Source organism: Rhyacophila brunnea, unplaced genomic scaffold, assembly GCF_057557595.1.
Source record: "Rhyacophila brunnea isolate RB1 unplaced genomic scaffold, BYU_Rbru_1.0 scaffold_7, whole genome shotgun sequence".
In the NCBI taxonomy this organism is placed as follows: domain Eukaryota; kingdom Metazoa; phylum Arthropoda; class Insecta; order Trichoptera; family Rhyacophilidae; genus Rhyacophila; species Rhyacophila brunnea.
Genome location: NW_028233339.1, coordinates 6046838 through 6059458, shown reverse-complemented (window position 1 = coordinate 6059458; position 12621 = coordinate 6046838).

The following is a 12621-nucleotide window of genomic DNA, read 5'->3' as shown; positions in this document are numbered from 1 at the left end:
ACCAATCTTCGTCATGGCTTGGCTGCATGCCTCTTGCCATTCAGCATTATACCAGGTAAGGTATGACAATTGTGGCAGTGGAAAAAAACCGTGGCATTCTTGATTTGATCTTCACTTGGGAAGAGCTCTTCCTCATCGTCTCCAAACTAAATAAGATATTAACTAAGTATCACGAGTGTATATTAGTTTGGTCCTTTAATTTTGATAATGGTGATACTCGACATTTTTTAAATTTGTAATTTGGTCTTCAACATCTTTAATGAATTAATCATTGCTTGCCGTATTGCGATTCGGAATAACATTTCTCTTATCAGTTTCGAGACAACCATCATTCCCCTTCTTTAGTGCAGTAATAAAGGTGTTATTTCAAAAATATTCCAGTGCTGCTATAGCCGCGTTGACATGATCCAAGTACACTCAAACCCTGACTACTCCTATACGAGCTAGCTCGGAAAAATAGAACGCGGTTCAAGTTCACTAATTCGGATGCCGTCGTCCAAGTGTGCTCGGATTACCGTTTGCCACGATACAAGTAGCGTCCGAGTAGGTATCCGAGTGTACTTGTACTTGGATTGTGTCAACACGGCTTATAATTACTTTTTATGTTGATAATCTAATCAGGCTAAAAGCAACAGTGGGTTATCTCCGTTATTCCACTGTTGCTTTGAAATAGCAGGACAATTTTAATAAATGCAACAGTGGTATTTGTCTTCAATAGGTAGGGTATTATAATTTTTTTTTAAATCTGAGTAATTCATTATGTAGATATAGCTTTCACCAATCGATTGGCATACTTATCTCAAAATCGACTTTTTCTTTATTCCACTGTTGCTTTCAGGTAGCAGTAGGTACATAGATGTCAGCCTGCTGTAATAAAATTAATATAAAACACAACATAATAATTATTATAGAATAATTTTTCTACATAATTTAAGAACAATCAGGACCAGTTTTTCCCACCTTATCTGGTTTTCAAAAACCTCACCTGACATCCTTCATCTGCAACTAGTATCTAACCTAATAATATGTAGGTATTGTTAAGTTGGTCAATAACATGTTTCGATCTATCCCACACCTACTACTTATTGCACAATACCTTAAAGGACATTATCCCTTATTCGAAGTCTGAACATGAAACATCATTGCAATCATCGGTATGGTGAAAGATTTGTTAGTAAGTCAACATGTAGGTAGGTACATAATCAACACACTGTGCCAATGAAATTAGTCCATAATGACCACATTAAAATTCACGATGTAAATAATATGTTTGATCTTGGTAGCTTACGAGGTAGATATGTACTTTTTTATTACCTACCTACAAATTTCTGAATAAGGCCGATTGTTTTGCTGTAGTCGGTAGGTACTCAGTATCAGTATTTTTTTGACCGAATTCTACGCTCTCCGTTCATCTTTAATTGGAAAACAAGTTGGGGAGTGCTGTAGGTACTTTTCTCTTCTCCTAATATGACCGACGTACTGTAGTTTTTTAGTTTTGATACTGCGCAGAACTTCTCGGTCCTTTATTAAAAATTAAATTTGTCACCCGGCCAGTCCAAGGAATGTTGAGGATGCGTCTATACAGCCACATCTCGAAAGCCTCAACTCTCCGTAGCTTCTCCTGGTTAGAATTAAGAATGTAGATTACGTTAGTTAGGTATTTGGAAAAGCTTCATAAATATTATGTACTTATTAGAAAAGCCCTAGATCAGGGATGGCGAACCTATGGCACGTGAGATGATTTTGCATGGCACGCGAATGTTTTGTGTTGAAGAGGAAAAAATAGGTAAATACATACATATCGACTGTGGAAAGGCAAAAGGATTTAACCCTCACTTTTTGCAAAATAGGTTTTATTGAAAAATAGCATTGCACACAACTAAATACACGTTCTGTCTAAAGGATGTAAGCTGCAAAATGCCAAATTATTATCAAATTTTAGCTTTTAATTTTTAAAAAAGAAGGGCGTTTGAAATTTGCGTCCAGGTAAAAGGATTTATTCCACATCAATGACATTATTAGTCATTCAAGTAATCTTTTACGGAAAGGAAAAAGGCGTTATGCATCTTACGTTGCAAATGTATGAAAAAAATGGTAGTTTTACTTAACTCTGCCGGCCGACCAGGTAAGTTATGAACCAGAAGGAAAACTTAAGCCACATACATTTTTCGGTCGGTCGTTTGACAGTTAACACGGATTTCGACAGTCTTTTCATAAAAAATCATTTAAAGTTTAAGCATTGAGTGAAAATGGTAACAGAACGAAGCAAAATGATTCTTGAAATGTGTGGTGTTAATATGGACGCAACAAATAATCCCGACAAGAACTGTTAGTGTTTAAAATTACATCTTGAAGTTTTTATATCACACACGAGAAGAGCTATTGTAAATTCTATCTATATCGGTATGAAATGGCCTGTTACAACTTATATTGTGTTTTAATTGTCGATTATCGATTAATTGATTTGACGATTCCATAATATCTGAGAAAAGTAATACAATATTTGTTAATTCACTTAAAACACCGCCATGCGATTTATAGGTTATGTGATGTGTCAAAAACACTTCTCAATTGAAATTGTTTTCAATTTGCTTTAATTTACGATTAATATCATTGTAATAGACTAATATCATTATTATGCACTGTTTTATGTTAATATATTATAGTAATAACATAAATAGCATGTAAAATGTATGTGTCTTAACTCCAAATATGTTAATACCTACCTAATTTTTAGTCAGGTAAAATGACTTAACCCTCATTTTTATTAGTTTTTCTTCAATAACTTCATTATTTAATTATAGATTGGGGGAAAAAAAACACCAAATTAATAATCATCATGCACTTCAAGTTTGTGTCTATTTTATATTTAGACTTTGGCCCAAAATCATTATCAAAACGTTTTTTGTGCCTCCTGTAAAATTTGATTAGTGTGGATTAACTCCTTTTGCCTTTCCACAGTCGATATATAATTTAAAAGATATTTTTTTTTACAAATACCTAAATATATATTACATAATATTAAAAATTCCTATTTTCTTCGGTTTTTAATAATATTTTTACCAATAATATTTCTCAATCTATGAACAAACGGAAACGACGAAATTCATGCATAAATGACAGATCGTATTGTATAAAAAATAACAGGCAGCTGACACTCTTGAAGAATAAGCATTATAATTAGTTTGAATTGCATAGATGGGTCCTTAGGTTTTATGCATCACACATAATACTATTATACCACTGACCTCATCAGGCGGCGGGGTCAGCCGTGTCGCGACCTTTGATTTTGATCGATTTACAATCATTTTACACTCGAGCATTGTACTAGGTACTGTAGCGAGTGGATGCCTCATCTGATCCGAGAAATTTTGGCCTCGATTTGTGCGTAAAGAATCAAACCAAGTAGGTATTATAGTAATAATACTCAAGAACTCAATTGTTTGTAATTTTTGAACTTTTTTAATAGAATTCTTTTAATTATTTATTCTTTTTTTTCCTGCTCGAACTACTCGAAAATCTGGTCGGCACGTCAGACAGTCAAAAAAGAATATTTGAGAAATTTTGGCACGTGTACGTAAAAAGGTTCGCCATCCCTGCCCTAGATTGTTTTCGACCAAGTGGAATTCGAAAACTCTCATCTTTTATTTGCTAGACGAGTGCATTGACTAATAATTAAGGCTATACTTCAACTGAGGCATGGTCTAAAACGATCGTGACTACGCGACGCGCAGATTGTGCAAACGACGCGTGACGAACAAAACATAATTTGTCATAAAAATTCAACATGCGTCCATTTAATGTTATGTTTATTGTTATTTAAGTAATAATACATTCATTAACATGTTTTATTTTTCGAGTAAATACGTAACGTTTTTAAGTCATCTTTACACGATTTAAGAATTAATTCCTCCGACGCCATCACAATACAAATTGACGTCCTCACAGGTCGACTATCGCTCTCCAAATGGCAACGCCTGCAAAATTACGTCTCACCTATTGCTGAAAATTGTTTGCCGTTTCGCTGAAGTATGCTCTTAAGCTACATACGGGAGTCGTTATCGCACTCGGTTGACGATTTTAAAAAGGATTTCCCTAAAACATAGACGAGTGTCAATTATAATAAAATGTACCTACCATTTTTTACTGTGTGTACTTTAATTTTTAACTGGATTAATAAGATCAATTAGATTTCAAAGAATTATAATAAGAATACAATATTAGAGGTAATAATAAAGGACAATTTGTTGCTTGCTACACTAGCTTTTTTTTTTTCAAACTAAAATGTCGCATTCGATCTATGTGCGAACGTACATTAAATTACATGTATTTTGGGAATACCAACAAAATCACGTCGACATATTCGACGTGTTTCAGTCGAGACGAGTTTATATGTGCGACCCAGCTTATAGTGACTATTATAACAAATTAATAACGTGGTAAATACAATATATATTCAGTATAATATTCTTACGAAAATTGGCAAAGGCACGATGATGAATACCCGGACAGTGCCGGATGTAGGTACTCTCGAAGGGAGTCTGGGCTAATACGTATTGGGGGGCCAAAAACCCAACTTACTCCGTCATGCGATTTTTTATCGGCAAATTGACAGAATTGTTCCATCTATGTATGCCACTAAACTACATATTATAGGGTCTAGGACGATTTGGCACCGGACAACTGGACGCCACGGAATTCGAAAATAAATAGACGTTAGGTACTTATAAGTACTTAATATTATTATTTATATTTAAATGATTATATTATGATTTAATATTCTAATGGATTCAAGCTCTGTACTATTCCATTTAAGTCGTTTTTTGCGACCCGGGTTTCGCCTTTCGGCATCTTCAGGCGTCGTGTACACTCACCAAAGGCAAACACACACTGACAACGAACACCCTTAACTCTACCTTATATAGTAAAACAATACAATAAAGTAGGTAAAAACTCCATTACCTACCTATTTAGTCAGAAATTACAACAAAAAGTACAATAAACAAATTATGAATAGCTGAAGTGTCAGTAAAAAACCCAATTAGTAAAAACCCTATCTTATTAATAACAATACACTGGACAGCATATTATTATAATAAATCGTCAAACCTAATAATAGGTCAAAATTCTTTATAACAATAAGAATTGACGATTTACACCTCTTGAGTGTAGTATTTTTTATTGTTATAAAGAATTTTGACCTATTATTAGGTTTGACGATTTATTATAATAATATGCTGTCCAGTGTATTGTTATTAATAAGATAGGGTTTTTACTAATTGGGTTTTTTACTGACACTTCAGCTATTCATAATTTGTTTATTGTACTTTTTGTTGTAATTTCTGACTAAATAGGTAGGTAATGGAGTTTTTACCTACTTTATTGTATTGTTTTACTATATATGGTAGAGTTAAGGGTGTTCGTTGTCAGTGTGTGTTTGCCTTTGGTGAGTGTACACGACGCCTGAAGATGCCGAAAGGCGAAACCCGGGTCGCAAAAAACGACTTAAATGGAATAGTACAGAGCTTGAATCCATTAGAATTTAAATTCAAATTCCATCAAGTACCTTCGGTCGAAAGTATTAATATAATAATAAATATGATTTAATAGTTGGTGAGAATGTAAATATGTAGACGTAAATAATGATTTAATCGTGCATATGTTTAAGTTCCAACGAAAAATGAGTTTTTTTATTTTATATAAAGCCTTAGGCATGGTAATTCTCAATCCGCGATAAAGAATACATTATGTTGAATTAAAACTACTAAGTAGTATATAGAAACTGATTAAAATACCACGTCTACGTTCTGTATACATATCTACGACAGTGCGGCGTCCAATTGTCCGGAGGCCAGTCGTCCCATTCCCATATTATAATTATGATAGTTTTATTGTGCATGCTCAAGATGCAAATATGACAACTGAAATGTAACAGGAGCCTTCCTCGACAATATATTTTGCTGCAATTTCCTACTTATCTGCATCCTTCACCTCAAAATTTTTGACGGATTTTTTCAGTTTATTTTTCAAGTTCTGGAGCCGCTATCAATTCGGGTGCCTGTGCTATAATAGCCCCATGGCAAACCCGTCCCTGTATCCAGCTCATGGCCCCCACATCCTGAAGCGGGATCCGAGGCTAGGATGTTTGGCGGCCCCCCTACCTATCACTAAGGATAAAGGCAGTGTGACGCGCTACATTAGCGTTTTCCATGGTGTAAACAGTAAAATTAAGGTGTATTTTAAGCAGGGCTCGAAATGGACCGGAACGCACCGGAGCGCCGTTTCGGTTCATACAATCCCCAATATTATCGCTTTGTCTCGTATAAATATTAATTTGACCGTCTGAGCGAGATATGTCATATTATAAAAAAATCTAACACAATCGTTTTTTAAAAACATATAGGTATTATGTATAGAATTAGATAAGTAACAGTGTTAATATTTTTGTAAAATTATCAAGCGCTCCGGTTCGTAAAATTTTCCATTTCGAGCGCTGATTTTAAGCGATTTTTTGTATTTTTAATATGTACATCCATTTGAATTATGGAGTTGCCGGCGACTTTTTTTTACTATTAGAGCAAATTTGTGGTCTGTGTTTATCTCACTCATCTGGTCGACTCGTCACGCCGGGCCCTTCCTGAGCCCGGGCCCCTAGGCTATAGCCCTATCAGCCCCCCCCCTTGTGGGGGCCATGACCCAGCTACGCACATAAATTTAATAATTTTAATTGTGTAATTGTTAAATTTAATTCATCAACTGCCGTTATTTCATTGAAGCTTGACTATCATTACTAGATAACTACCTATATTACAAAAGTAAAGTAATGTAATAAAATTGCGTTCTAACATAAAATCAAAATAATGTCAAATCTACTTTTTGTCCCGTATAGATCTTAGGAAACGTGTAAGTGGGTATCATTTTCTTCTGCTTCGAAGGCCGATATTATTCTAGCGATGAAATAATAGAAATTGATGAGAAAATTGCGGAGAATGGACCGCATTACGTTGCGTCCAATTAATGGCACCAAGTGAGGCTTTTTTTGGCATTTCAAGAAACAATACAACTGAAAGTATTTCATTCATCCATAATGGGTGCCATAATATTTCAGTGTTAGTTATTGTTGTGAGAGAATGTCAAAATATTATGTAGATGAACAAATTTAATATTGAAGAGGTTATCATCAAATTAGAATTGCTTCAGCGGCGTAACCATGATTTTCTATGCCCCACGAAAAAAGTTATCTCCCAATGTTATTTTATCTAACAACTATTTTTTACAACGTTTTTATTAGCTCGTATTCTTGTTTGTTCCGGTGGTTGTTTGTCCAGTACATCTTGCAATCGATTTTTAACTAGCTTCCCGACTAGCTAGACATTTGAAACTTTTAGAATATATCAGAACACGATGCCAATGCATTCTTTTAATACTTTTAGCCATCTTTAAGCAGAATTGAATTCATTTCCAGTTAATTCTGTTTTGTATAGAAAGTTATTTCAGAAAAATCCGTAAAAAGTAAAAGACTTTTATTGGTTGCGAAGTGGGTGGTCCTAGCAACTAAATTATTAATATATACGTGCGTTACTATGGAAATCAAAATGAAATGTCAAAATGACATTTCAGTATTCTATATTTTTTTTTATTAACTTCATATCAAGTACCTACAAGTTTGAACATAATAATTCAACAGAAAATTTTAAATTTAATTATATAAGTAAAAAATTCTTTTCTTCTCTTGTAATTATTTTAAATCTGGTTCCGAGAGTGTTATTTTCGTAAAAAAACATTTTTCCGTCAAAACAGAAATAGTAATAATTAGGTATTGTTTTGGTTTATAAATTTATAATACAATTTCTTTAGAATGCCTAATTTTAGAGGCCTATACCCATATCAAGATGCACAAGAAAATTTGTTTATTATTCTTGACTTTTATAAAACACACTTATGACAACAAACCGTTCGTCTAAGCTCCCAGAGCATTTGAAGAGAGAGGATGACGAGTGGGGTGTCATAAAATATCCACATTCTGAATAAAAACCCGAGAGGTAAACTGAGTTAACTAATTGACATGTGCAAGTATTTTATTCGATGTTCTAAAATAAATTCTGTTATTCAGGCGTACACACAGAAAAATGGTTTGGAGAGGGGTCCATTCCGAAGAAATATTCAACATAATTTACTATTGAATTTTAAGACAGCAGGGTTAACAATATCTAGCAGGTGTCACCACTTTAACCATTGACCCCGCATTTTCCAGGTACATTTCCTATACCCAGTCTCTCCGAACTTTGAGTCTAGCTATGAATAATGCTATAACTACGGGTGCTCGTCGCAGAATGCCGAAAAGAGAGGTTTATCCGTTGAGAAGGCTGTTCGATAGCCAAATCATCTGGGTCACGATCACAGTCATGAGGTCATGACGAAGAAGAAGTAATCTTTCATTCAACATTAAATTTGTATTTTATTCGTTTGGGGGCGGTCGGGACCCGATAAAATGTATTGAAATTGTTAATTATACCAAATTATATTAGAGAAAACTATATAAAGTATAATTTATTTTAATGATAACAACCATCAAAATAGCATAATATTATTACCTATTATACAAATAAAATGAGATCCAGGGATCCTTTAACAAATTCATATTTTATGAGTTTTTTTATTGTAAGTAGGTGGGTACATCATTGACTTTGAAATTATATTATATCACAAGCTTCATATATTCCAGCTAGGTGCCTCTAATAGGCAGAGTATTCGCCTTAAGGGAGATGGAAAAGTTCGCTTTTTTCCTAGATTAAAATGGTGAGTTTTCTGGGTTCAGATATAATTGGTGAAAAAATATCTTCAGCTGCTGAGACTCCAACTGAACTCACTTACCCACAATAAATAACTTTAAACCACACACCACAGGTGGTTTTAAAATTACTCAATGGTGATGTAGCTTTAATTGAACACTAGTCGATTTATGAATAAACTTACAACACTGTCTTGATTATCCCGGTTGGAAAAAAAACAATTAGGTAAATATTAAAATGCTTACATAATAGGCAGTGAATATATAAGTAAACACAACTTGTTCTACCGGGTAAAATATGTTCTTGTACACCATTAGTTTATTTAACATTCTCAGTGGTGTAGAGGAGTCAGAGCGCGCCGGGATACCGCTTCGGCAATTCTACAGACATAATTTACTCAATATTATGCTACGAGCTATGATGCTATGAGTAGTTTTGCGTCACGTCACGTGAATATAGAAAATTATGTCGCTTTTTTTTTTTTAAATTTTAAAACAATTGAGAACCGGTAAACTGGGCGTAAAAATGCAAAGGAATCGATTAATCAGTTCAATTCCTAATTGATTATGGAAACAAAGTATTTTTTTTTAATTATTAATAACTATGTCCTTGCTTTTTCGTACAAGGTGGTTGTTAGTAATTTTGAATAATCACAAACACCCAGGTTTTGAGAAAATCACATAAATACAGTGACGCACCTAGACAAAATGCCGCCCCATTTTTTAATTCAATATTTTTATCACCCGTGCTCGTGTCGTTTCTGGTCACCAAGGACGTCAAAGGGCAACGAAAGTAAACTAGACATCGCGAAACCATCAAAAAAATACAGTCCTGTTAAACCTTTTATGTTAATTAATACATTTTGTTTCCAACCAATGAGCTGAATTTTTTTAAAGGAAAGATCTTCATTGTGAAGTACTCAGCTTAGGTAGGTATTTCTATATATACCAAATGATTCTCCTTGATTTGCCGCCCTTCGAGTAACTGCCGCCCCCAAGCGACGCTCAATCTGCCTACCCCCACGGGACATCACTGCATAAATATATTGTGTCCTTACCAGGAATCTAACTCATAGCTCCCGTATGGAAGACCAGCGCCTTACCGACTGCACCACGAGAGCCGCCGGAAACAATAAAATCTTTAGCATCCCGTCGCTTCACTTTATTTGTCTATCGATAATCAGCTCCGTTACGAAATTTTAGATACATATCCGTTATAATAATATTAAAACACGTGTTTTAGATAAAGCGTGAGGAAGAATTAGGACGCTTTAAAACAGCCACCAGGTACTATTTTATTTAGCACTAATCCCGAACAGAAGTTTCAATTGGTTGGATACGACCGTTGCCCACTGAAGAAGGAAGCCGATACATTACACGACTGGTCCTACTTTTCGCCCCTCCCGTTGTCTATGGATGACCTGTCATTGCCTGTCATTGTCTATAGAGTGCTCATACTGACGCATCTGTCGTGTTCACTTGTCGGAGTATTCTTAGTTTCAGATTATTTTAACGTATCTTGGAGACCTTGGAGTTCATTTGATTTAGTGGTTATGTGTTATTAATAATTTGAAGTGACAATCAAGGTACGAAAACTTCTTCTGTGTATAATAATATCATAATACACTAGGACGTTTGTCAATGTGACAGTCGATTCTAAACGACAATAACTAATAACTTATTTATACTCTTCAGCCATTACAGAATACCAAACTCTGCTTGCAAGTACGTTATCAATAAATAGTATGGCAGTGGACCACACTTTGTTTGTGCAAAAAGTTATGCCCAGGGTTTATTAATCTAAAGATGGCGGTGATACGACATTCGGACCTGGCTTGGAGAAATGTCGTCATCCAGTGATATTCAAGTAGCAAAAACAACCACAGTGCAGCACTAAAAGCCGAATTTTAAGCTGATTAGCATAAGAAAAGCTAATGCGATAATGAGTAGTGGAGTGGAGCTGATGTTGATGACTAGAATGACAATATAATTAAAATTTTGAAATTGGTTAGAGAAAATTTAAGAAAGATATAAAAAGTAGCAGTGAAAACATTTGTTTTGATTGTGTGTTATAGTGATAATTAAAAACAATGGTCAATGTTGGGTAACATTTTAATTAAAAAATACGTCGCTCTTTGTATACAATGGACTACCTAACGAGCTTTGATATTAATAAATTACATGTTTTGGGAAATTTCGCAACAAACTAGATCAGACGAAATACAAGCTTAATTTTTATGGCCGCAGAAGAAACAAAAAAATATTAATATCATAACCCAAAGACTATAAAATCGTGAATCACCGCAAAAATAAAATAATGAGCTTGCTGTCAACATGGCAGAATTTCGGAAATAATACTACAAGTCAATTTTAAAATAGGGTCATATCTTTTCGTATACCTAGGTACCTACCTATCTGCCAAATTTTATCATTCCTAATATTTTACCTACCTATTTGATTGTTTAACTTTCGTATTATTAAGTGCCCTACTTAAAGGCAATATTTTTTATAAATATCTATGGTTACAAATATATAATACTAGATTAAAATTATCAGGTGGCAGTGTTACCTATCAAAATTTTTGTCTTTTATAAGTATTATAAAAAAAACAATATAAGGTAACAATATTCATAGCTAAAGAACGCTTCAATTCGAATACCAATGCGTGAGTCATATACTAATAAATACTATGTGTGAGCACAGTGCATATATGTACGTGGCGCATGAGATGCATGTAACATGGATATTCTATGTATGCGATCGCGCAACAAAGACGCATGCATGCATCAGACAGCTATATAAATCAAAATAAATATATTCTTCTTCCACCCTGTCACGACCCAATATTGGGGCATAGGGCAAGCACAAGTTCGCGCCACTTCTCTCGGTCCATCGCCAACTCTTGCGCCTCCCGCCATGTCAGACCTGCACCACGTAGGTCGCTCCTGTAGCACCGCTGCAGGGTGAGGGAGGGCCGGCCACGGCGACGGCACCCTTGAGTCTGTGCCACAAGGGTACGAAGTGTCGGCAAGTCTCTTTGGCGGCATCCGGAATATGTGTGCCAACCACGTAAAGCGTCTCTTCGTGATAACCTCAATCACCGATGGCTGTTGTGTCTGCTCACGAACTCGGATGTTTATAACGCGGTCGTACCAATGTACCCCTATATAGTAGATATATAGGTAGATTCGGCGGAGACATCGATTCTCAAAGCTCAAAAGCCGAGACTCCTGAAGCTTAGTAAGATGCCATTTCTCACAGTCATACAGGAGCACAGGTAGCACGCACGCGCTAAACAAACGACATTATAAAATAAATATATACCTACTTAGTGTAATATTCTATTGTAATTCATTTAATTAGATTTTTTCTTATTTATTATGTAGGAAGTTTATTAATAAGATAATACATTATTATCGAATTGAAATTATTTATGTCTGGAATAAAATTAGATGCCTTCCAGATGCAGCCTTCTGTGGTCTCCCTATCAAAAATAGCACAAGTTCTAGTTTTACGTAAATATGACCAGGGCTCAAAATGGAGCTGAGCTGACCGGAATTGTCACTCTCATCGAAATCCTCTAAACTATTGCCCCGTATCGTGAAACAGTCACTAAATGTTTGCATTCTTCTTCTTCTTCTTCTCTGAATTAAGAAAATAATTATTTTTTCTTTTCTTTCGACCATGTCCGATCCTAAAAGGATCATATGGGCCTCCACAGAGTAGAGGTTTGTATTAACAGATTTTGTTTTTACGAGAAATGGTGGATGTCAGGCACTTGCTCAACCTATTATTGTACAACATCTTCTTGGCTACGTGAAGGAAGGCGC